We start from the raw sequence: 26,436 nt of genomic DNA on the forward strand, positions 1-26,436 counted from the left end.
TTTTGAAATCTTAGTAAGTGAATGACAGTGAATACATGAAAATAAGTTGTGCACAGTTGATCTGTCGAAATATGTATCCTTTCTAGTAGAGCGCATATTTATGCAACATTATATTTTTCCTAGCTTATTATTGGCTCTCTTATGATTTGTTCACTCCGTATATGTTTAGTGGACTCTGCTAAATGCATCATTGCATGGATACTAAACTGCTGTACATTTGTGTCTCAATGTATAATCATTAATGTATAATCATCAAACTCAAAGTATATTCTTTCCAGTAATTGTCAATGTTTTACAGCTCACACCTAGACAAATTGGTACTGCTACACCTTTATATGGTGAGCAGCATTAATGTTCCATTTTCTTTTCTTCTGAAGAACAACACAGGTGTAGGTAGCAGGGATAGCTGACTGGAGCCAAGATTCCTGATGCTTGCCTTCCTTCAGAGGAACCGGCTGTATGTCTTGAAGAGATGACCTGCAGACTGTACTCAAGAGAGCTGAACATGCAATAGCAGAACTAAACAGGAAGAGCTGATGATCGGCCTCAAGAGCACAAGGACAGATAGTCTAGAAGAGTTTACATGAAAAAGGCCCTCTAACCACAGTACCTGAAATCGAAGTGCCTTAGGACATCCAATTGCCTTGGCCAAACAGTCAAAGGCCTCAAAGGCCTGTGTTCTGTGCCTGGCATACCTTAATTACTTCCAACGCTCTGGATGATTTTAGATCCCCCACTTCCGTCTCCATTGCTCAATCATTGCTAAGTTACAATTTCAGCAGTGTTGCGCAGCTAGAAAACAAATCATGAAAACAACCACTCAATTTTAACCTCCTGACCACACGGGACTTTATCAAGGCTGCAATATCTTATAGACCAGCATAATCACTGGCAGAACCATGTCATACTCATATATGCAAGAATATACCCATTAATAGCTCTGCAGCTAATCAAGTCAGAGGTAGCAACAACTCATTGGATAAAAGTCTCTTCTCAAAATAATTCCCTGAAAGAAAGAGTAATTCAAACAAGAGCTCCTTATGATACCAATAACCAACAGTTTCGAGGCAAAAAGCCCGAAAGACCAGCGCCAAGACAAATATCTACATTCATCGAAGACAGTAACCTTCTCATAGATTACCAAAACACATTCTGGTGTCACTGTGGCACAAAGCAACAAAGACTTACGCAAGGGAGGACTTAAACACTGCAATGGATTTAAATGGAGTACCAACATGCCTTTTACTTGACCGCTGCCTTGCCTTTGATTCTGTTCGTCTCTACAGGGTCTTGGAATTGGACACATTTTCTTCAAAAATAACTTTGTATAGTAGTTAGCTAGACCTCTAGCATTGCGTCTGACACCTCTGCCCCTAATACTCCCTACAAGACAACTTTGTTGCCAGCTCATCAATATCACCCTGGTGCTTTCCTGTATGGATGTGGCTCAATATGCTACATCAATGGGCACTGCTCAATGTGGCATACTAACAGTAACTATTGGATTGTTTTTAGTGTAGCACAGGTGTGTGGCAGTGCATTTACAGGCAACAATATTACCAACTCATTGGCATACAATTAACTCAGGGATAAGGAAGGGTATTTTTTTTAATTAAACCTGTGTCTTACCAGTCACATACCTCAACTAAACATGTGGTAACACACTAATCAATCCTTAATTCGTAAAATAATAAATGCCTGGCCCAAGGTTTTGCTCAGAAGCCTAAGCCTGGCAATTTTGAGTGGCAGGAAAGCCAAATATCAAGAATGTCTAGATGTGATTCTACTGTGTGCCACCTTCACCCACCACCAGGCACTCTTTGTCTCTTTATCTCACTCTTGCTGTTTCATCTTTGTTTTCCCCCTTTCTGACAATGTTTCCATCTTTCTCTTCCTCCTTTCCTCCTTTTGTGTTTTCTCTCTCTTGTTCTGGAACAAACAAAGTCTAATGAGGAAACCCAAAGATGAGTGCTAGTGGGTTCCACCTGCAACCACCGTCTCAAATTAGGCACTACTACTAAGTCTAATATTTTGACAACCGTCCATAAGGGCAGCCTCATCAAGGACTATTCTGCAACATCCAATAGGATAAAGTTAATTGTACCTTCAGTCCTTAATGGGAGAGGAGCATTTTTCTGGTCTTGCAAAGATAAGTATTTCACAAACAAATTGTCCTGTCACAGAAGAGATCAGTGAACTAACAAAAAGGGAGTTGTCTTGAAATAACTATGCGAAAACTTGCATAAAGTGATTTGGATTAAAATTCATAGATGCTGTTTTTAAGTTGTCAGTGCACTTAGTCTGCTTTTTAAAGATCACTTAGAGTAGACTATGAACAGAGTGAAATCTAGAAAAACATGTTTGTAATAATATAAGGTTTCTCAAATATGTTTAAATTGCACATTTTATCATTTATTTTTCACATATTGGCTATGAGGATATCTCTGACCACACTTTGGGAAATGCTTGTCCTGACCCATAGATTGGAAGTGGTTACCCACCCCCTGAAGTCTGTGTCTAGTTGAGCCCCTGGTCGGGAGCACCAGGAGGCTGAAAGAATAGGTGGAGAGGTGAGATGAGCACCAGTGCATGGCCATGCTGAAGTGTTGTTAAAAAGGTAGATGTCGTCTGTGTTTAAGGTGTCAGGGCTGCTGGGGAGTCTATGGACCTTGATGGTTGGTTGCCCAGGAAGTCAAATGCCCACAAACAGAAATCCTAGTGGTGTACCATCCAGTGGTGGCCAAGAGTGCACACTGTGTACTTCAGCACATTCTGGTAGTACACTGGAGTGGTTGCACGTGCAAGACTTGGCAGGTTGTGTGTGTTGCATTTCAGACCCAAATTATGGGGGTCATTCTGCCAGGGCCAACGACCGCGGGAGCACTGCCAACAGGCTGGCGGTGCTCCCATGGGCATTCTGACCGCGGCGGTACAGCCGCGGTCAGAAACGGGAAACCGGCGGTGTCCCGCCGGTTTCCCGCTGCCCAAGGGAATCCTCCATGGCGGCGCTGATGGGGATTCCGACCCCCTTACCGCCAGCGTGGTTCTGGCGGTTTTGACCGCCAGAACCTGGCTGGCGGTAACGGGTGTCGTGGGGCCCCTGGGGGCCCCTGCAGTGCCCATGCCAAAGGCATGGGCACTGCAGGGGCCCCTAATAGGGCCCCACCAAGATTTTCAGTGTCTGCCAAGCAGACACTGAAAATCGCGACGGGTGCAACTGCACCCGTCGCACCCCTTCCACTCCGCCGGCTCCATTCGGAGCCGGCATCCTCATGGAAGGGGGTTTCCCGCTGGGCTGGCGGGCGGCCTTCTGGCGGTCGCCGAGCCAGCCCAGCGGGAAACTCAGAATTACTGCGGCGGTCTTTTGACCGCGCAGCGGTATTCTGACGGCGGGACTTTGGTGGGCGGCCTCCGCCGCCCGCCAAAGTCAGAATGACCGCCTATGTCCTTTCAGAGCAGGGTGCTGCGGATGGCTCCACTGGCATTCCCTACAGCTATGAGGAAAGTAGATGATGTGTACATCAGGCAGTTTCGCTACTAAAATGACTGATTCGCACTTGCACTTTTTGATGCTTGTACCCACTGGTAACTCTCAACCTTGACTCACTGAGTCTGGCCTTTACTGCTCCAAGGATATTGCAAGGTTGAGCTGGCTGGTCCTGGTTGCAGGCTGCTACGTCTTCTCATTGGTTTGCTGTACCGGCCCGGAGGTGTCTCAGGTACACCGTTATGCAGGACAGTTTCAGAGCAGAACTTTATGCAGCTTTGTCACTACTAGAAAGAGGTCAATTCACCAGATCAAGTCCACACATTTGAAACACTGCATGGGTGAATGGTTAGGCCCGGTACATAGGCAAATGTCCAGCTTACGACCAATATTGAGCGTTGTTCAAATTTTGCAATGTCAAAGCCATCACCAGAAGCTCAGTCATGAAATGTGGTGTCTCCCATGGATCTAGGCTTCATCCCATGATTTTCAAGCTATACAATGAATGAATGACTGTACTGCTCTCTAACCACTCACTAATATTACAACAAAATTAGGTGGGCCAGAAAGTGTTGTTTACAAGTTACATACTCTACCTTAGGCATTGTCCCTCACTTATGCTACCATGGACTGCAGATGTATATCTGAAGTTAAGCACTACCTCAAACAAACCACAATTCCTCTTCCTACCAGCAAGCACCTACTGATAGAACTCTAGGTCTCAAACATTGCACTAGGAATCTTCTCATCCACATTCAAACTTTCTGCCAAAACAATTGCTTTCTAACAGGACAGTCGCCTGTGCTTCACATTTTACATTGCCAAAAAAGCAAACACATCTCCGAACTAGGAAAAGGAAAGCTCCTCTACTAAATATCATCTTCTGAAATCTGGTACACTTTATTGGTACATTTTATAATGTTTTCACATCTAGATTGAGATTATTGCCTATTGATAGACTGACCAGAAATGTACCATCCGCCCACAAAACCAATACTAGAAAAAAATGCATGTCTCAGAAGGTAAATTGAAAGACAACCATGTCACTGGCTTGCACTTCAGGCCTGCATCACCGAGAACCTCTCTATATAGCTGCTGGGGAAGTAGACTCAAAACCTCTCCACACAGGGGGTGTTGAGCCACCAAGAACATGCATTCACAGAATGCATGAGAAGCTATACCTAGAACATACACAGAGTATGACATGAATGGCCTACATTGCACTGCTTAGAAACATCCATAACATTCTGCATAGTTTATGAGAAGAGGAACTTAGAACAACCCACGGGCCTTCTGAGAAGAGACACTAAAATACCCATAAATAGAGGGTTTGAGAGGCTAGACAAAGAAAATCAGCACTGAGTACATGACAATAAATAGGTGCACCACACAGCTGTTAACAGACACTCAGGCCATCCACAAAGAGTTCAAAACAAGAAATATCGACAATATTCCCGCACAGCTTCTGAAAAGAGACACCAAGAACTCGGACACACAGAGATGTTGAGAAGCCACACCCAGAACATCCGGACAGAGTTTAAGGTCAAAGATGCCTATATCATCACCACTCAGAGAGAAGAGACAGCCAGAACATCCACCCAGAGTTCATAACAAGAGGTACCTGGAAGTGCCCCACGCAGTGCCAAAGGCAATGCCCAGGACATCCAAGCATGCTGTGAGTGGCTACAATATCTTAAACAAGATATCAAAAACATATTGAGTGCTCAGAGGGAGGTATAGATTAACTATTCTTAACTCCACATCTGCATACCTTGGATATATATATATATATATATATATATATATATATATATATTATTATGGTACGTAGAATTGGAATTAAGAATGGAAAATCTGTACATATTATATTGTTGATAATTTGGTCCTTGACATTCTTGTCACAATATTGTGACCACTCGATATTCTTTCTGATATATTCTAGACCCATGCCGCATGAAGAACAATGTATAGAACATATGACAAACATTACTTGGAACACCTCCACACAAGTTCTGATGATTCAATAAAAACATCCTTTGAAAGTGCATGAGATGCTGTACCCAGAATGTCCACAAAAATACAAGACAACAAATGTCTGCTCCGCACAGCTGTGACACCCAGAACAAAACGCACAGAGCTTAGGCCAAGAGGTACTGAGGATATCAACACAAGAGATGCTGAGAAGAAACACCAAGGATATCCACACAGTGTTGTGTAGTGACGCCTGTATTTTCCACAAAAAACTTCAAGACAGAGGCTCAAAATCCCTCATACCTAGTCAGTGAAAATTTGTATCACTAGATTAATTTTGAGGTTAAATTATCAAGCAATTCATTCACGAAATGTATTTATTTGCTTTTCATCAAAGTTCCGTTTACATGTGCATAAGCGTTTTGCGTGGCATGAGTCAACTCAATGTTTTTCTTCGGTTGAGCAGTTTTTCTTTATGACCTTAGATCTTGCTAAAAAAGTATAATCGTCGAATGGTTCCTCTTGATTTATTATTATATTATAGCTCGTTACGTGGAGGAAGGGAAGGAAGAAATATAAGAGGGGTAGAAGGAAGGAACTGAGATCTGGAGGAGAGCTGGAAGCATAGGAGAAAGGGGGTGGGAAGGAGCAGATGCGAGGGATGAAGAAGGGAAAGGCGGGGTGAGGTGAGTGCTGAAGGAAAAATGAACGAAGGCGGCGAAAATAAGGGCGTGTCCGTATGCCGCACATGTTATCACTGGCATGTCACTGAGAGCAATTATTCCCAGAGACAAACACGGCACGTTTGCCGCCATTGAAGTCTCGATGAGCAGGTGTCAGCATTCATATGTCACACGGCGGCATACCCCACCTCTGACATGTCGATCAACACGTGTCACCGTTGGCATGTCAATTAGCACATCACAGCACGGGCATGTCGATTAGCATGTCATATTTAACATGTCGATCCGCCTACGCACCGCAGGCGTGATCGGCTGCGTATCCCATCTTTCGCATGTCAGATGTGTGTGTCACAACCTACATGCAAATAGCAGCCTCGCCTACAAGTTTACTCCCTCCTTCAAAGGCGTCGTAGCAAGGGTTACGTGGGCAGGAACGCAAGCCAGGATAAACGCTCTCTACCCCCATTTTTCGTTATAAAAATCAGCTCAGATGGTATAGTAGTGAGTCCCTCAAGCCCGGTCCCTCAACACCTGCTGCACGAATGATAAGTACTTCCCTGATATTCTGCGGCCGCAAGCACCGTAAGAACCCCTGAAAAATACGACTGCAACCGCCCCCATCTCCCAACATTGTAGCGCCCAGCGCCGCAGTTTCATTCCACAGGTGTCCCTTTGCTTGCACAGTTGTACCGAGCAGTGAGGGGGAGGGGTGCTACCAAGTGACGACTTTGACAGTCTCCTTCTAATGCCCACATTCAGGTGTCCTCGGGAGCGATGGGTCGCGGCGGAAGCCCCCAGTCAGTCCCCCATTCTTGTCCATCGAAGGGAAGCCCCCCCAAAAAACTAAGTACGTATTATGGTGACGGGAAATGCGTCGCTGACCCACGTAGTATACCTCGCCAACTGCTCCGGCATTCTGTTTTACCCCCCGCCCCCCACGTCACTTCTTGCTGCGATGAGGGCGTCTTAACTGGTCGCATCCACATTTTTATTTATAAATAGGTCCAACCCTTAGGCATCTCTCCAAGGGCTCACTTGCGTACGACCATCCATTCATAAAGGTACATTCGCCCCTCTCACGAAAAGGCGGCCCCAAGAGTTACAGCGCTGCGAAGCCGCAAAATAATTTATTTTGATGCTGAAAAATCAGTCTCACCCTTGTAATTACTTCATATCATGAAGTAATGCTATTGGAAAGAGTAGCTATTCAAGGAATGGTGACGCAATGGCGTGCCTCTAACAAGTGGCAGAGAACATTTATGGAAGCGGGCGGTGGAGTACCTCTTAAAAAAAAGTTCAACCAGCCCAGTCGGAAACGTAGATACCCTTAGGTGAACAGGTCCTGGAAACGTGCACACGCGCGAGCTGTAGTCCTTTTTGCGCAAGCCATGCACAGGTGCGCTTCGTTGAGCTGGCGTGCCAACAACAAATGTCTTGGTGTCTCTAGCAACTTTTTATTTGTGGCATTTCCAGGTACAGTTTTTGCGTAGTGCCTGCCTCTCAAGTGGGTGTCATCAACTTGAGCCGATTATAAACGCGGGCACCATATACTATAAGTGGGACAGCCCTTGCCTCCTTGGATATCTTAGTGACTGTAGCTACCTCGAAGAACCTAGATGGTGCAAGTCTTGCCTACAGCAGAGCTTGGTGGCACCAGCCTTCTACCATGCAAGACAGCCCAAAACACAAGCTGTGGAAGACTTAAGTGAGGGGGGTCTCGTGGCGAGCCGCTTCTCACGTGGGACGTCTGGACAATCGAGCTTAGAAAGTCGTTTCTCCGGAGGGGTTCTCATCCACTCTAGCCGGCGCCGCTTCTCAGGAAGGCTTGTCTCTCCGGGAGAGGGGTCTCAGCGACTTCTCATCAGGGACACCCTGATACTCCTGGTCAGCAAGACTTACTGACTCTAGGCGCTACACACCTGGGACGCTTGCCCAGGGTTTCACCCATGAGGGTCTCAGTAACTCTAAGCGCTTCTCAGCAAGATACAGTGATCCCCCACACCAAGACTAGTTAAGCTGCTCCTAGAGGCGGTCACCCACTATAATGCGCACTGTATGAACGTACTCCCGGCAATCCCTGCTTGCCAGATGTCAAAAGGAGATGATAGTTTACATTACCGACATCCAGGGCCTCCCTCCCTCTGCCCCCCTCAGCGCCCTCCTCTCGGTAAGGTCACCACTCAAAACAAATGCATGCAGCTTACCATCGCAGTGCGGCTGGTGCTCGCTCCCCCTCAAACATGTTACAGGTCCTGGGGAGCGCGCTTCATCTTCCTCCGGACAAGCATATCGGTCAGCGGACATGAGACGGGAGCGCTCCGCTCCCGGGAACAACTGAGCCGTGGGGCGAGACCTGCCCGATCTTAGGACAGAAGCAGCCCTGTCGTGGGATCGCCGCGGTCCGACCATGAGGCAGTGAGGCTGGAGTGATCCAGTCATGGAACGGAACAGCTATGTCATGGGACGGTAGCTGCCTGATCATGAGACAGGGCAGCTCCGATATGGGACTGGAGTGGCCAGATCAAGAGACGATGGTACTGAAACGGTCCGATCAGAGGACGAAAGTAACTCTGTCATGAAGCCGGAGCGGTTCCACCATGAGACAAAGGAGCTAGAGTGATCCAGTTATGGGACCAGAGCAGCTATGTCACGGGAAGGGACCCGTCTGATCCTGAGACGGGGTTTCCCTATGTGAGACTGAGCGGTCCGGTCACGGGGTGGAGGAGTCGCAGGATGCAACAGGTGTCGTCGTGAGGTGGGAGCTGGGCAAGTGATAAGGGGAAGGGCTTTGGACACGTGGATGAGATTAAGATGAGCGCGGGATTGAGGTTACACGGGGAACGTTTAAATCATGAGGAGATAATTGTTCAAAAACGGGGCGGAAAGAGTTCACTCCTGAGACGGGATGGTCCCACCACGGGATTCCAAATAATGGAACGGGGGCATTTCGTGAAACACGAGCATAGGTCCAGTTGGCAGGACGGAACAGTGCGGCTCTGGGTCGGGAACAGTTTATGAGGCAAGTCAAATCCTCGGACAAGTCCAGCAGGGTTAACACGAAGCCGCTACCCCTGAGTTCTCGCTAGCGCCGGGCGCCTCTCTTTCTCTGTGCCCCCAGTTCCCTCGGGTCGGGGCACATGAAGCCAGTCCTGCTTATCACCTTGTTGCCCGCGCTCATTTATTAAAACCTCTTCCAGGGAAGTTGGGCGGTGTCATTTACACTGTGGATGTTTCCCGCTGCTTCTGCCGGCCGCGCACTTGGATCTGGAAAGCTTACACAGGGAGACCTCTCGGCCGCAACCAATCACCGCGCAGAAGGCGTGATGCCGGAGGACGCGCCCCCTACGGGAGGAGTCAACTGGGAGACAGGATGAAGGTAGTATAGCTGATACCTCAAGATTAACGGCCTTTAGGTGCTTCTACTTATGAAGACAAGGAAACTATTATGTCAATACTGCCACTGAAAGCGTTAAATCATATAAAGCAATTTGATGCCCAGGAGTGCCGGTACTCGCCCACTAAAAGCACTGGGCCATTGCTGAGGAATGCTGGTACTACCCCTTTCAAATGACAGAAGCGCAGGTACTGAGTACCTGATAGTACCTGCCCATTTAAAGCGCTATACACATTTCAAAGCATGGCCGGCTGGCAATATATTCAGTGCGTTAACGCACACTGGAAGAGATCTGCTCCTTCCCCAAAAACTCAGAGGGAAGGTATCCTGCCTTTCCTTCGTCTGAGATCATCAGTATGTGACGTCAAACATCTAATGGGTAGCAGACCCTGTTCTTAGAACCATTACGAAGCCATGAAATTGTGGATTCAACCCAGTGGCGCCACACAGAAGACACATTACTGACTTTATTAGTGTAGTACAGGGATACACTCGCCACATGTCCTCTCATTTGTTCCTGTCTTTTGACGCTTGGAAACTGATGGAGAGCTTTACCGCTGCAAATTCTAGTGCAAATTCCGGGCTACTAAATCACTATCCGATTACTATTTCCAACTGATGCTAGAAATTGACTCAATACATTTCAATAACACAAAGCACATTAGGCTCCTCAAGGACTGCGGATAGTGGATACGTTTCAAAAGGATCACAAGGGTTTAAAGTTTCATAAGGGTTTATTAAAGGATCAGCAAAGTTACAGGTTCAATTAATCAAATTATTTATGAATCAATAATGCATTATTCAATGTATAGTTCTAAGCAAATGAAACCGATAAAAGCAAAGACAACCTTTCAGAAAGTTGTCTTGAAAGAAAGTTTAGGTAAAATCAGTCTCCCATAAAGAGTGCAACCGAAAGAGAGCACCCTACTCTGCTAAGTTGACGAAAGGTTCACCTAGTAAATCAGGAACAATGGGGATCTAAATTCTCATCTACATTGCGTTAGCTTAAATCCCACATTTCTAACACTTGATGGACTTGAACATGGTTCCTTTATAACTGATCAGTTAGGTTAAATCACAAGTAGATGACTAAGGTTATCATTTTCTCAAGCTACTACACAACGAAGCTACTCTGAAAGCATTATTTAAACATATACTTAACTGCAACATAATGAGATAATTTGGCCAAACAGTACTCTGCAACTGCATTGCAACAGCATGTTAGCATATTCTACATGCATCATGTCAAAGAAAACATTTCACATGAGAACAGAAAACCAAGGGCATATCGAAACAATACACATGGAGTCAGCTTCTTCTGAAATAAAGAAATACCTGATATGAAAGAAGATGGCATCAAGACATTAACCACCTAAAAAGGCAGGCCAATTTTACGCTATCAGTACATTTTCGGGTTGCATGTTAATGTTGATATAAATAAAATACTGTGTGATGGATTTGCCCCTTTCTGCAGGGCCATCCTCAAACTGTTTGCCTTCACCCTCTTGTCCTCTGAACCTGTTTTTGTTGGCTTTTAGGGCTCTGAGCACTTTACCACTGCTAACCAGTGCTAAAGTGCTTGTACTCTCTCCTTAAAAGCTGGCAGAATTGGCTTATACCTAATTGACCTATTTATTTTACCTGTAAGCTCATAGTAAAGTGGTACTACAGGTACCTAGGGCCTGTTATTTAAATGGTACTAATGGGCCTGCAGCACTCATTGTGCCACCCACATAAGTAGCCCTTTAAGCATGTCCCAGGCCTACCATTACAGCCTGTGAGTGCAGTTTTAAACTTACTCAAAGCGACTCAGCAAATAAATATTTTGACAGGCCCAGTCTTTCCTTTTTAATAATATACATGTAAGTCATCCATAGGGTAGGCCCTGGACAGACCAGAGGGTAGGGTGCAGTGTATTTAAAAAGACAGACATGTACTTTCAAGTTCTACATGTCCTGGTAGTAAAACACTCTTACATTCATATTTCCCTACTGCAAGACCTATCTTTCTCCTAGGATTACATTGGAGTTACCGTATTACAAATAATAAGCTCTAACTTCCATTGGGAACAGGTAGACAGTTCGAGTTTGGTGTCTAAAGAATTCTGATTTCAAGCCCTCTCATTGTGATTTGGGATTTTAGCCACATTTCTGAAAATGACACTTTTAGAAAGTTGGCATTTTCTTTTTCTAACCATTTCATGCCAGCAGTCTGTTCCTCGGTCACATGACTAGATGTAAGTGGCAGTTGGTCTTTGTATATTGCTCCCAGACAGTAAGACAAGGGGAAGATAGGTGTTGGCAGGATGGACCACTCTGAGTTAACAAGAGGGAGCAGCTGTCATCTACCACATCTGCACATCACAAAGGCTCTGCCTGAGCACACTCAGAAAGGATTTGACACCAGTCTATTGTGACCCCAAACTGTCTGGTGCCCGGGCAGGGAGGCAGAAACTTCCAAGCATCTCATGGGGGTGAAAAGCTGTGGAAGCTTCCTCCACTTCAAAGTGGGTACCACAGATAAATATTGGACTCTTAGACCACCTCTTCAGTACACTTCTGGACCTGTGGGCTCTGCTATGTTGCTGAAAGGATTGTCACTGTGGTGGACTGTGGGCCTGAAGGAGTGCTGCCCGCTGTGCTGATCTGCTGCCCGCTTCCCTCTTGCCTGGATCAATACGACTGGACATGCATCTTGAACTAAGGACCACCAGAGGGCCTTCAAGGGCAAGTTTGCTGTCCTCCTGTCTAGAGCCTCAGGGACAGAGGGCACCAACAACCTTTCATCCAGTACCTGGACTCTTTCCGCTTCAAGTCCTGCCCTCTAATGGGTGCCACCCCAGTACTGGACCCTAGGATGTGGACCCAGAGGTGCCTCTACCAGCCCAGCTGTGGTCGCCATTCAAACCGATGCAAAGCAACACAAGGCACCACAAAGCCTCTCCACACAGTTGCCAGCCACATTGTAAATTACACTGAGTAACTCAATGCCCCGTAAAGCTTCACTGTGCAAATGCCAGCCCCACTGGAACTGTTGTAAAGCAACGCAAAGCCCTGCCAAGCTATGCCACACAGCTCATCACAATTGATGCAAAGTGATGCAAAGCCCCACAAGGTCTAGTTGCACAACTTCATCAAAACCAACGCCAGATGATGCAAAGTCACACAAAGCAACGCAGCGCAGACTGCGCACTAGAATTTAAGTTAATACCTAAGTACGTCCATGTAACTGGCTGTGCTCCAGTGCAATTGGCCTGAACTTTTCACTGTCCCGGTCCGGCATGACCAGCTAACCACAGTTGGGCCCATATTCATGGATTGTGCCGCAAAACTGTGCTAATGCAGTTTTGCGTAAAAATCCATAGCGCCTGCTAGCACAATTCCAAAGTGCCAGCCGGGTGCCATTTTCATGGAATGGAGCACAATGGCGCAAAGTACAGGCTAGCGTCTAAAGAAAAGAGGCTAGCGGGGGGGGGCAAGGGGTGACAGGAGGGGAAAAGACGCTAGTGGGCAGAAATGACGCAATAAATATGCAGTTAATCAGCATAGCATCATTTTCTGACGCACTAACATCCAAACCTGGCTCCAGGACAGGAGTCATGCCCACCACCCCAATGGTCAACCAAGGAGGGCAGTGTCCCCTGGGAAAGGCCATAATACCCAGTGCCATGGAGGGGGCCCCAATGGCAGAGGAAAAAAAAAAAAGTAGCTTACCCAGGATGGGGTCCCCCATCCTATGATGTCCCTCTGGTGTGGGTGGGGGTGTTCCTGGGGCGGGCATCTGTGGACCCATTCCATGGTGTTTAGCCATGGAAATGAGTCCGCAGGTCCCCTAACACCTGGTCAGACCCAGCAGGCTTAGCACCATTATTGTGGTCCGCCTACTCCGTGCGCCTCATTTTTGTGCCAGTGTATAAATAAGGCCGTAGGGTTTAGTAAGATATTGTGGATGGGAATGCACACCTTGCATCTAATTAGTGCAAGGTAGTTTGTCGCATCCACAATATGACGCTAACCCCTATATTTTGATGCTAGATGGCTCTAGTTTCAAAATATAAATATGGAGTTAGCTTTGCGCCATTTTAGCATCAAAAGTTTTGATGCTAAAATGGCGCAAGCCAAGTATAAAAATGCACCTTCGTGTTTTGTACCTTTTGGGGCTATTTTTATAAAATCTTTAAAATTGCATATCTCCGGTTCTACTGATAGCAGTTTTGTTGCTTTGGTCTATTTATTAAAATGTAATCTATCTTTTTAAATTGGTGTGGGATCTTTGTTGTGTTGTGTTTTCACTTTATTTCGGATAGAAGCGCTGTATAGATACCTTACTCATTGTCCTCAAGTTAAGCCTGACTGTCTGGGCCTAGCTACCAGAGAGTTGAACACAGGTTAATTTGGGGTTTGATTGTGCCTCACCCTGACAAGGATTGTGGTTGCTACTTGAGTAGGGTTTCACTCCCCCCCAATTAGTAACCACATTTCTCACACTCTGAATACGAAAAATATCACTACTAAAACCTATGAATTGAAGGCTGTAAAACAAACAAGTAAATACTCAGACTGATCGTTTTATTTATGTTGATTCAAAGTACTAAGGTCAGTTGCTCCATTTACGGCATGGCAGAAATGTTCAGCTATTGCTTGTCCTTGATGGATCAAGTTTGCTTCATGACTTTAGTACTTGTTAATAATTTGCCAGCACAAAGAGGTTTTTTTTCCCCTCTTTTTGATTTATTAAGTAGGTTAATAAATGGAAGAAAGGTAGCGAGGGAGTACAGAGGGAAGAAGAGAGGAAAAGGAAGAAAGAAAGGAGGAACTTGTAAATGTAATTTTTTAGCCATCTGCCTTGGGCAATGCATTTTAACTGTAGTATTAGTATGTTCCACATAAAGAGCTCAATGCGCAGCAGCAAGGTTCACCATAAGCAAATGCATCTAAAAATGAAAATAGATAAATAAGTAAACAATAGAAGGGGAGAACGAAGGCTGAGGGCGGCGTACCCCACATTACACTGAGTTTTTCTAAGGCACCAATGAAGTTGGCAAAATGGGACCAGTGCATGAAAATTGCTTGCTTGTCTTGGTGGAGGTCAAGGAGGTGCCAGACACTCCCCCATCATACCTAAGATGGGTCATGAGCCAGATTCAGTGTCCACAAGGCAGTAAGTGAGCGCACTGGAATGGGGGTCTTGGAGGATAGCAAGAAGCCTTACTTTGATGATATGGCAGTAAGCAGGTTACCCACAGTCACCACTCCAGGCTTTCCACTGACATTTTCATCATTGCCATAGTACCACTAGGCGTCTCCAGTCCAAACAGGCAACCTAACCAGTCACCTAGGGTAGCAGCATCATTTTAAGTGGGTCACTATATTGTAGAAAAATACAAATGTAGAAAAAAAAAAAGTACAAATATTGAAGTACCAATGTAATAGATTCTCTAGGGTGACCATTGCTAGTAGGCAGTAGCATGCCACTCTTGGGTCCAGTGGATTTGTTATTTTACTGCAACGTCAGCTGATTCTCCCTTAGACGTGGGTCATAGTAGGTAGTGTTTGGACCATTCACTTGTGAATTCTTCAAACTGGTCAACTTCGGTTTTATAAAGAAGTTTTCAGCATGAAAAGGTCAGCCCCAAAATATCATTCAAACTTACAGCCAGATGCACATAACATTTTTAAAGTTGCAAACATTCCGATTCTAAGTTTCGGCTGACAATAACAGGCCGCCATCACTTCGATGCCCACTACTCACATTGAGTCCAAATTTTCAACGAACTTCATTACCTTTTTTGATGTCAGATTACAACTCTCTCTGAATGGTAATTTTATGAACCAACCTATTAATACATTCTGTATAAGTCGCAAAAATACTGATTGCAACTTTGGACCAGTTTTTTAAAACTAGTATTTAGTACATCCGAACCTTAGTTCCTGCTGCAGGGGAATGTAAAGCATACACCTCCAAAGTCTAGAATGCATTCTCATATCCACAAACTTCCTCGCAGAGCTTTTTTCCTTACTGGAGCACATAGACATTTACATATACATTTCCAGTTAGAGCTGCACAGGTGTCTGTTTCTAATTTGCACTCGAACTTGTTTTTAGGTTTGGGTGGACACTAGTCCGGAGCTAAAATTGCATTAAGCCAGTGCTATCTTGAGTAATTTCATGTCTCATTAAATTTTTTATGCGGACTACTTAAAATTATACCACTACACCACGTAGTGTAATTTTCCGTTAGTTTGGGGAAGAAAATCTATGATAGGAACATCGGAAGAACGTGAACGAACTGAACATGAGCAACTGCTGTTTGTGTCATTTCCTACTAAAAAAAAAATTAAACATTTCACGCATTCTTAGTGGCCTCCAGGAAAAGGGAGAAGGCCCCAAGAGAAAAAAGACTGCAGCTGCATGTCATCTGTTACACCTTAGGCATATAGGATCAGATTTAAGAGCCCCTTGTGCCACATTACCGTAATTCTTTTTACGCAAATGTGGCCTAACGAGACCAAAATCACAGCACCAAATTTAGAAAGGGGTGCAATGCATGCAATGAGCTACTTTATAACCCTTTGCACTAAATTATGACTGCGGCAGGCATAATGTATGCAAAGGGAGCGTTCACCCATTAAGAGGGATGAAAAAAATGGCGCAAAAAAATCAAAGAGATTTCTTTGCGTCATTTTTTCTAGCACTATTCACACCTGCTCAGAGCAGGCATTAAAAGGAGGCACACCATTGATTTCAGGATTAGGGTCAAAAGTTTTGACACGGATCCTGCAAAGCTCCAAACTAGCGTCAAAAAATTCGGATTTTAGTTCCCTAACTACCACCATGGTGCGCCGTATCCTAGATACGGCGCACAGATGGTGGCATTAGGTGGGCTAAGGGGAGCTAGAAAAGGGGCGCTGCACTGGGTGGAGCACCACTTTTCTTAAATAAGGGCCTTAGTTTTTTCACCCTGAAGGTCTACCAATTATTGCCATTTCCCAAAACCATCATTTAAAGTGACCAGCAATATTTCAGATTTAATACTCCCCAACCTTTCTAAAATGAATGCCAGGACAGTGGAACATATTTTTATATTTGTGGGTGCTACTCATTTTACTCAACCACATGTTCAAAGTTTATAGATTCATCTAATAAAAATGCTATTCAGTGTACATGGATACCCAGGACATGAATTAAAGTTAGGGCCACTGGAATTATGCGATTGTACAGCCGTACCAATTTCCTCCTAATTAAGGATTTGCTGCATCTGCCATATAATCCATAATCCTTTGCATAATCTGCAGGTTTTAACACAAACAAAATTTTGTTTCTAGCTCAAACGGTTCAACAGTTCCTAAAAACACAGCAACACGTGATGCTCCATAATGGAAGGGAAGGCCCTCTGTAAAGGTTGACTGCTCACCTTTTGGCTGTTTATTGATCTACTTGTGTGTTAAACTGGTACTAATGAGGTAAAACCGATGCCCAAACAGTGTTAACAAGTAAAACAAGCATTGGCAAAGCCAATAGGTCTCGCCGGTACAAGAGCTATTTTGGCTTTGGTAATGTGTTTTTGCCATGTTGTACATCAGTGTCGCTGCTGTTTGGTGAGTCTAAAAGTTAGTGGCGTGGAGTGGTGTGGAGTGGAGTGGGGGATTACAGTATCATAGAGTTGAGTGGTGGAGAGCAGAGTTCAGTGACAGAGAGTGTTGTGGAATGGTGTGGGGAGGAATAGGGTGGAGTGGGGTGGAGTGGACTGGAGTATGGTGGGTTGGGTTGGGTTGGATTGGAGTAGAGTGGGGTAGATCAAATGGAATGGGGTGGACTGGAGTGTGGCTGGGTGGATTGAAATGGGTGAGGTGGATTGGAGTGGGGTATTGTATTGGATTGATGTGGGTTGATTGGACTGACGTGATAGGACTAGGGTGGGGTGGATTGGGGAGGGGGGGAATTGATTCGGGTGGTTTTGAGTGGGGTAGATTGGGCTGAAGTGGGGTGGATTGGATTGGAGTGGGGTAGATTGAGCAGGAGTGGATTAGACTGGAGTGGAGTGGATGGATTGGAGTGAGATGGGGTAGACTGGAGTGGGGTGGGCTGGATGGAGTGGAGTGGGGTGGATTGAACTGGGGTGGGGTTTACTCGATTTGGGTAGGGTGAGGTGGATTGGACTAGAGTGGAGTGGACTGACCAGAGTGGATTAGAGTGGATTGGAGCGGGTTGGATTGGAGTGGGGTTGGCTGGATTGAATTGGACAGGGTGGATTGGAGTGGGGTGGGTTGGAGTGTATTGGTTTGGACTGGAGTGGGGTGTTTTGGGTGGGGTGGATTGCACTGAGGTAAGTGGATTGGAGTGGGGTGGATGGCACTGAGGTCAGGTGAAGTGGGATGGATTGAATTTGAGTGGGGTGGATGAAGGTGTGTGGGGTGGATTGGGCTGTAGTGGGGTGGATTAAGATTACCTGGATTGGATTGGGGTGGATTAAGGTAGATTGGATTGGAGTGGCATGGACTGAAGTGAAGAGGGAGCATTGAAGTGGAGGAGTTGGGTTGGATTGGATTGGGATGTGTTCGATTGGAGTGGGGTGGGTTGGATTGAAATGGGTTGGATTGGAGTGGGGTGGATTGGATTAGAATGTCGTGGATTGGAGTGGAATGGGTTGGACTGGAGTGGCGTGGGTTGGGCAGGAGTGAGGTTGGCTGGGCTGTAGTGGTGTGGGTTGAGCTAGAGTGGGTTGGATTGTGGAGGATTGGAGTGGGATAGATTGGATTGTAGTGGGGCAGATTGCTATGGATTGGAGTGGGGCAGACTGTTTTGGTTTGCAGTGGGCAGACTGGAGTGGGGCAGATATTTTTTCATTGAGTGGGGCTGGCTTTTTTATTGGAGTGGGGCAGCTTGTTTTAGATTGGAGTGGGACGATTGTTTTGAATTGGTGTGGGCAGATTGTTTTGGATTGGAATGGGACAGATTGGAGAGGGGCAGATTGTTTTAGTTAGCAGTGGGGTGGATAGCAGTGGGGTAGATTGTTTTGGATTTGAGTGGGGCAGCTTGTTTTTGATTTGAATGCAGCAGATTGGTTTCGGGCGGATTGTTTTGGATCAGAGTGGGGCAGATTGAAGTGGGATAGATTATTATTGACAGGAGTGGGGAAGATTGTTTTGGAGTAGAATGGGGCAGATTGTCTTGGCTGGAGTGGGGAAGGTTGTTTTGGATTGGAGTGAGGCAGATTGTTTTCGATTGGAGTGAGGCAGATGGTTTTGGATTGGAGCAGGGCAGTTGGTTTTGGATTTGAGTAGGCCAGATTGTTTTGTATTGGAGTTGGGCACATTGTTTTGGATTGGAGTGGGGCTATTTGTTTTGGATTGGAGAAGGGCAGATTGAAGTGGGGCAGATTGCTTTGGATTGCAGTGGGCAGATTGCTTTGAATTGGAGTGGGGCAGATTATTTTGGATTGGATTGGGGCAAATTGTTTTGGATTGCCACTGGAGTCATGCTAGCCTAGCTGATGAGGGGTGATACTCCAAAACCGGTCCCAGGATGCTTGTGTCTGGTCCAGGGAGGACCTGGCCGAGACGATCAGGCTTGACTGTTTCCATGGGGAGCCAGGTCAAAACTGATTTGCATATGGCAGTGTACAAACTGGAATGGCATAGGTAGAAAAAACCCAATGCTTTTATCCCCAGATCTCTGCACTGGGGGTGAATTCTTGACATTGTTCAGCATTCCCCCATACCATTCCAGTTTGGACCCAGCCATATGCAAATCTGTCATGACCCTGCTCTCCATGGGAAGAGTCCAGCAAAAACCAATGGATTTAGGCCCAGATCTCTCTACTGGGAGTGAATGTTTGACATTGTTCAGCATTTCATCCATCACATTTTCTTTTTGCATTGTATAGGAATAAGGCAGATTGCTTTGGATTGGAGTGGGATAGACTGGAGTGAGCCAGATTGTTTTGGATTGGAGTGTGGCATATGGTAGTGGGGCCGATTGTTTTGAATTGAAGTGGGGCAGATTGGAGCAGGGCAGATTAGAGTGGGGCATATCAGAGTGGAGCAGATCACAGTGGGGTGGATCGGAATGTGGCAGATCAGATTGGGCTTGATTAGAGTGAGACAGGAAAGAGTGGGATAGATTGGAGAAGATCGGGGTAAAGTGAACTGGATTGAAGTGAGCTGGACTGGATTGGAGTGGGGCAGATTGGTTTGGACTGGGGTGGGGCACATTGTTTTTGATTTGATTGGGTTAGATTGTTTTAGACTGCGGTGGGTCAGATTTAAATGGGGCAGATTGTTTTGAATTGGAGTGGGGCAAATTATTTTGGATTGGAGTGGGGCATGTTGGAGTGAGGCATATTGTTTTGGATTTGGAGTAGAGCGGATTGTTTTGGAATGGAGTAGGACAGATTGTTTTGTATTGGAGTTAGGCTGTTGTTTTGGATTGGAGTGGGGCAGATTGTTATGGAATAGATTGGGCAGATTGTTTTGGATTGAGTGGGGCAGATGGGAGTGGGACAGATTGTTTAGGATTGTACACGGACAGATTGGAGTGGGGCAGATTGTTTTGGATTGTAGAGGGGCAGACTAGAGTGGGGCAGATTGTTTTGAACTGGAGTGGGGCAGATTGTTTTGTACTGAAGTGGGTCAGACTGTTTTGGATTGGAGCAAGGCAGATTGTTTTTGATTGGAGTGGGGGTGGTTGTTTTGGATTGGAGTGGGCAGATTGTTATGGATTGGGGGTGGGGCAGATTGTTTTGGATTGAGTAGGGCAGATGGAAGTGGGACAGATTGTTATGGATTGGAGTGGGGCAGATTGTTTTGGATTGAGTGGGGCAGATAGGAGTGGGACAGATTATTTAGGATTGTACATGGATGGGTTGGAGTGAGATAGATTGTTTTGGGTTGAAGTGGGGTAGATGTTCGGATTGTAGTGGGGCAGACTGGAGTGGGGCAGATTGTTTTGAACTGGAGTAGGGCAGATTGTTTTGGATTGCACTGTGGCAGAATGTTTTGGTTTAGAGTAAGACAGTTTGTTTTGGATTGAAGTGGGGCAGATTGTTTTGGATTGGAGCATGGCAGATTAGAGTGGGGTAGATTGTTTTGGATTTGAGTGGGGCGGATTGGAGCAGGGCAGATCAGAGTGGGGCAGATCAGAGTGGGGCATGTTGGAGTAGGGTAGATCAGAGTGGGGTGGATCAGAGTGGAGCAGAGCAAAATGGATCGGGTGAGGTGGACTGGAATCAAGTGAGGTGGATCAGATTTGAGTGGGGCACATTGGATTGGAGTGGGGTGGATTGGATTGGATTTGAGTGGGGCAGATTGGTTTGGATTAAAGTGGGGAAGATTGGATTGGGGTAGATTGTTTTGGACTGGAGTGGGGCAGATTGTTTTGGATTGGAGTGGGGCAGATTGGTTTGGATTTGAGTGGGGCAGATTGGTTTGGATTAAAGTGGGGAAGATTGGAGTGGGGTAGATTGTTTTGGATTGGGGTGGGGCAGGTTGTTTTGGATTGGAGTGGGGCAAATTGTTTTGGATTGCTGTTTTGCAGTGAGGCAGATTGTTTTGGATTGAAGTGGGGCAGATTAGAGTAGGGTGGATTGGGAGGATTTGAGTGTGGTGGATTTGGATTGGAGTGTGGTGGATTGGAGTGGTGTATGGCAGATGGGACTAGAGTGAGGCAGATTGTTTTGCAGTGGGGCAGATTGTTGTGGAGTCGGGCAGATTATTTAGGATTGGAGTGGGGCAGATTGTTTTGGACTGGAGTGGGGCAGATTGTTTTGGATTGGAGTGGGGCAGATTGGCTTGGATTTGAGTGGGGCAGATTGGTTTGGATTAAAGTGGGGAAGATTGGAGTGGGGCAGATTGTTTTGGATTGGAGTGGGGCAGATTGGTTTGGATTTGAGTGGGGCAGATTGGTTTGGATTAAAGTGGGGAAGATTGGAGTGGGGTAGGTTGTTTTGGATTAGGGTGGGGCAGATTGTTGTGGATTGGAGTGGGGCAGATTGTTTTGGACCACTGTACTGGAGTGGGGCAATTTTTTTTGGATTGGAGTGGGTCAGATTGCTTTGGATTGGATTTGGGCAGATTGGAGTGGGGTGGGTTTGGAGGATTAGAGTATGGTGAATTAAAGTGGATTGGGGTGAGTGGTTTAGATCGGAGTGGGGTGGATTGGGGCGTACTGCATGATTATGTGTTAAAGCATAATTAAAAAAATTACGTATAAAAAAAACAATGTTGTTTTGCAATATTTGGACCTGGGTTCCTGCTAATCAGGTTCACTGTGCCAGATCTCTTTCCCTAAAATTGTACAATTGATACCAATTGGCGATACCTTTGGCACCCCTATAAATCACTAGTAAATGGTACCCCTGTCACCTAAGGCAAGGGTACTAAAGAGGGTCCCCAAGGGCTGCAGCATGTATTGTGCTGCCTTCAGAGACCCCTCACCTAGCACATGCAGACTGCCTTTGCTTGGTGTGTGTCTTGGTGCAGCTAAAAGTGAAAACATAACATGGTACACAGCCTGTGTGCCATGTCCCTTAACACTGCATGCAATATATCTAAGTCACCCCTACAGCAGGCCTTACAACCATAAGGCAGGGTGCATTATATCACATCCGAGGACGTATCTGCTAGAGCAGATATGCCCCTGCTATGATTTTGTCAATTCTCAGACCTAGTTAAGCCATTTAACTACTTTTGCTGGACAATGGTCAGTACGAGTTCCCCGGCTGCATGATGGCTTCACTGAAAATAGAGATGTTTGGCATCAAACATCTTATATTAATGAACCCTCACTGATGCCAGTGATTAATTTATTAACACATCCATCCAGAGGCCACCTTAGAGATGCTCCTGAAAAGTCTACCATTTACTAGTGTGCTGGCTGACTAGTACTAACTAGCCTGCCACTACCAGACCCATTTCTGACCCCCAGGCGTGAGAGCCTTTGCTCTTGGATGGACAGAAACAAAGCCTGCAATGTCTGGGGTGTTAGCACACCCCTCCCAACAGGATGACCTGCAACTCTGCATTCCAAAGCAAAGGGCTTCAAAGAAGCCCACTGCCCTTGATATGTATTTCTGGCTTCCCTCAAAGGAGACGGTGCCAGCCACCCTGACCAGGGCTTATTTGGCACATGGACAGGCGTGAAAATTAGTTGGTAGGGAGGCATGCCCACCTCTCAGGTCAGACCATCCCTAAAGTGAGCTGCCTGATGTGGGCACAACTTTTGAAATGCTGCTATCTTGGTGATGGCAGAACTAGGAACTCTGGGACAAGTGGTCATATAGGGGGCACAGTGACCCCAGGGGTAAGTTGCCCATTGGCTACTAACCTACACTCCCCTAATGTCCCTATATTCAGTATTTAGGGAGGCCCTGGCACAAGAATGTCAGATCCTGCTGACCTGAAGAAGAAGGACATTCCACAGACCCAAAAAGCAAGAACTGAAGATCAGTGACTGACTCAGTGCCAACCCTGCCAGCCTGCCTGTTGACTTCGACAATTACAATAAAGACCAGAAAGACTTCCAGCCTTCACTCCAGCACAAGAAACTTCCATGGGGCAACAAAGCTGCTTCTCTGCACCTTTTCAGGCACCTAAGAACTGCTGAAAGAACTCCAGACTGCCAAAACCCAATGTCAGACATCACCACTGCACCCATGCCCCCAAGTCTGAGTCAAAGTGGGCAAACGGTGCCAGAGCGGTCACCAACCTCTCCAGAGAAGAAGTCCATCATGGGTTTCCCCACTGTTACCTCCACACCATTGCCTGGAGCCTATTTGTGCAGGCCACTACAGTCCACTGCACCACTGCAACCAGACACCCTGGATCGAGGTGAAGAGGACCACTGGTGTCGTTGCGTCTCCTAGGCTTGTGAAGCTTGAGCCCACTTGTTGGTTTATCTGGACTGGAGCCCCAGTCCATGCCTCCAGCCTGTTTGTGTGGGCTTCCCTCCACCACGATCACCACCAGTGAGGAACACCCGGCGGTCCAAGAACTATCTGCACCTAGACACCCCAGGCTGAAGAAAGGAGGACAATTGGTGCCCCTACGACCCAAGCCTTGCAAGAATCAAACCCACCTGGTAGCTCACCCTGAATGAACCCACAGTCCTAACCTGCAGCCTCTTTCCAATCGGATTGATCCCCATTGACTAACATTTGGGACCTAACGCCATATTACACCTGTGAAGCCTGGCCACCCTAGTGTCTCCCGGTGTGACTTGTTGGTGTGGCCTTACTCGTTACCCAATACCTATCTCAAGTCCAGGAGGTTGGTCTAATAATTTGCTGTACTCTACCTATTTGCCATATTTGTTTTTCCTCCATTGGATAAAATTGCATCTCTGAAGAATTGCATTGTCGACTTTTCTAAACTGTAAAGGTTTTTCTTGCAAAACATACTTACCTTAATGTCTCGATTCTGGTGCCAAAACATATATAAAGATACTTGTTATTTTTTTTTACATTGGTGTGGATGTCCTTATTGAGTCATGTGTCTTGTCTCATTGATTGACTGTGTATTTGCAGATCTCTAACACTCCTCTCTAATAAGCCTAAGGCAGCTCTACCACATTACCCCCTAAGAGATCACCTTGGGATTGCTAGAGCAAGCCCCTGTCCACTAGTAAGTGGACTCTTGGCTTGATATATCTCATTTTGATATATCATATAAAGAGCCAGCTTCATACTTTGCTGAGCAGATTGTTGCCAGTCATAGGCCTTCTGTTTCAGGGCACTGTAGGTTAAAAGGAACAAAATAGTACCTCAATCATGTCAGGCACAGTGGATGGCATTGATTACATTGAAGCAATCAGTGCATGGCCCCTGCTACATTGATAGGAACAGAAAGGATGAAATGGCAGCCGTGACCAACTGCAAAGCTGTAAAGCAGACTGCCACGCAATCCAACAAATGGTAAGCAACAGGCAGGCTCCAAGCCGTTTTCTAATTACAACAGCATCTCGCAAGCGACACTCATGCACTAGCACATGCTATCACAGGCTCAACCCTAAAAATTACAAAGTTATAAAGTAGTACTATCACAAAATGTGCTGCATTATGCTGCATAATTTGCCTTTTCTTCCCTCATATTTTAGTCAACAGTGCTGCATAATTTGGCCCTCTCCTGTTGAATAATTACAGCTGCCCTGATTAAAGTGCACTTTTGGGAGGACTGTGAGCCTATGACACTGAATGTGGTTGTTAATGGCCAACTGTGTGGGTGTCTTTAGTGGGCAGGTGCAGAACGAAGACAACCAGCATGAAAAATTTCAAGGTTTCTTCTTTTATTGTAGTCCATAAAATTAACCCATGACAGATGAGATGAGGGCAGAGTACTCCAGTCCATACAAAGACCAGTACAAGACTGCCTCCAGAGTGACCGGAGAACTCTTCCTACATTCTTTTTCTAGACTGCCATGAGATAGTGAAATTAACACAAATGAAATTCTTAAAGCCAAACCCATACTAAAATGTCTCCATCAACTTCTGCTTCCTTACCGCTTTTAGAGGCTGAATTAGATTTTGATGGCTTTATTTTAAATCCCCACCTACATTATTTTTTATGGGAGGATGTTGAACAGTAACAGTGGATGGTGATGTGTGGTGCTGGATTTAGTCTCTGAGCTGGAGTACATGTACAACTGTTTTGGGTTATTTTTTACTAAGGTAACTTTAGCAGTGCAGTTTGTGAATATGGGTATGTACACGTCACCCTCTAACCCCTCCTTACACCTCCCTTAACCTCTCTCATTTGTAGTAAGTATTCCCCATTTTCTAGCCACTCCCCTCTGTCACTCCTGCATTCACTACACAAACCTATACTTATGTGTGTAGAGCCTCTGCAGTCAGGGCTGAGATCTTCACATAGAGAAAGACAGGAGAAGCGGAACCTCTGCACTTTGGTATGCAAATAGCATTTTTCAGTATGTTAGTAGTAGTATTGTAGTTCTACTAAATGTACTATAAAACCAAGTTCACGAATAGGTCCCCTTGTCATTTTAACACACATTAATACTGTTGGGCCAAAAGTTTCACCTCACTAGTACTGGTTAAACACTAAACACAGCAACCAGCAATAGAAAGTTAACTTTTGCAAAGTTTATTACTTACACAATGTTGTCTGTTGTGCTACTTGTTTAGCAACTTTGTATCTGTTAAAACTAGAAACATTTACATTTTTGTTGAAGCCTTCAGAATATTTAGCAAATGGTGAATGATTTGGCAAGAACATTAAATATATACTTATCCTTTAGAACGCTACAGTCCAAAAATCATATCATCATAAGGCAATATGGGCCTCATTGAGAAAATTGTGGGTGACCCAATGGTTTGCAAGGTCAGAGGAATCCATGACCTCTGCTCCCCTGTTGGAAGATGGCCTGCTATATTAAGAGATCCCTGCCAAGCAGATGGTGAACTCAAAACATTCACTGGAGCAGCTACTGTGTTACTCCATTGAAGGCATTAAAGTTTTGCCGACTTGGCACCATGTTTGATGTACCCGCACTTCAAACACATTTGTTTTCTGTAAACAAATTCCCAAAGCTTTAGTTTGTTGTTCAGAAAGCTAACAAAATATGTCATGATGCAGAGTAAGTTTTCCTCTGTACATATGGGCAATGCTGTTTTTCCTAAACTAGACTGCCACTACTTGCATGACAGTTCTGGGTAAGGGAAATCTCTGGCACTTGCCCTACTAAAAATAAAGTGGGAGCACTGTCCCTATGACCTGATGGCTCATTGGCAGAGGGGCATCAGATCACAGCTTCCGTCAGCAGTCAGTTAAGTCCCTGAAAGTGTACACCTAGTGCTTTTGCTGAGTCGCAAGAGAGTGAAGGAACTGTGAGTTTAATGCGGAGAAAGCAGTGCTTCCACCCCGATTAACCGTAAATGATCTTCATTGTTTT

General features: G+C 45.6%; 1 protein-coding gene across 4 annotated transcripts in view; it reads right to left on the reverse strand.

Moving 5' to 3' along the window:
* HTR4 (5-hydroxytryptamine receptor 4) overlaps positions 1-9,420 on the reverse strand; it is a 1,500,331-nt gene extending 1,490,911 nt beyond the window's left edge. For all 4 annotated transcript variants that reach the window (XM_069244600.1, XM_069244598.1, XM_069244601.1 and 1 more), the window contains exon 1: positions 8,346-9,420. The gene's annotated coding sequence lies outside the window, so the exon portion shown is untranslated. The remainder of the gene's footprint in view (positions 1-8,345) is intronic.
* Positions 9,421-26,436: the final 17,016 nt, after the last annotated feature.

Source organism: Pleurodeles waltl, chromosome 7, assembly GCF_031143425.1.
Source record: "Pleurodeles waltl isolate 20211129_DDA chromosome 7, aPleWal1.hap1.20221129, whole genome shotgun sequence".
NCBI lineage: Eukaryota > Metazoa > Chordata > Amphibia > Caudata > Salamandridae > Pleurodeles > Pleurodeles waltl.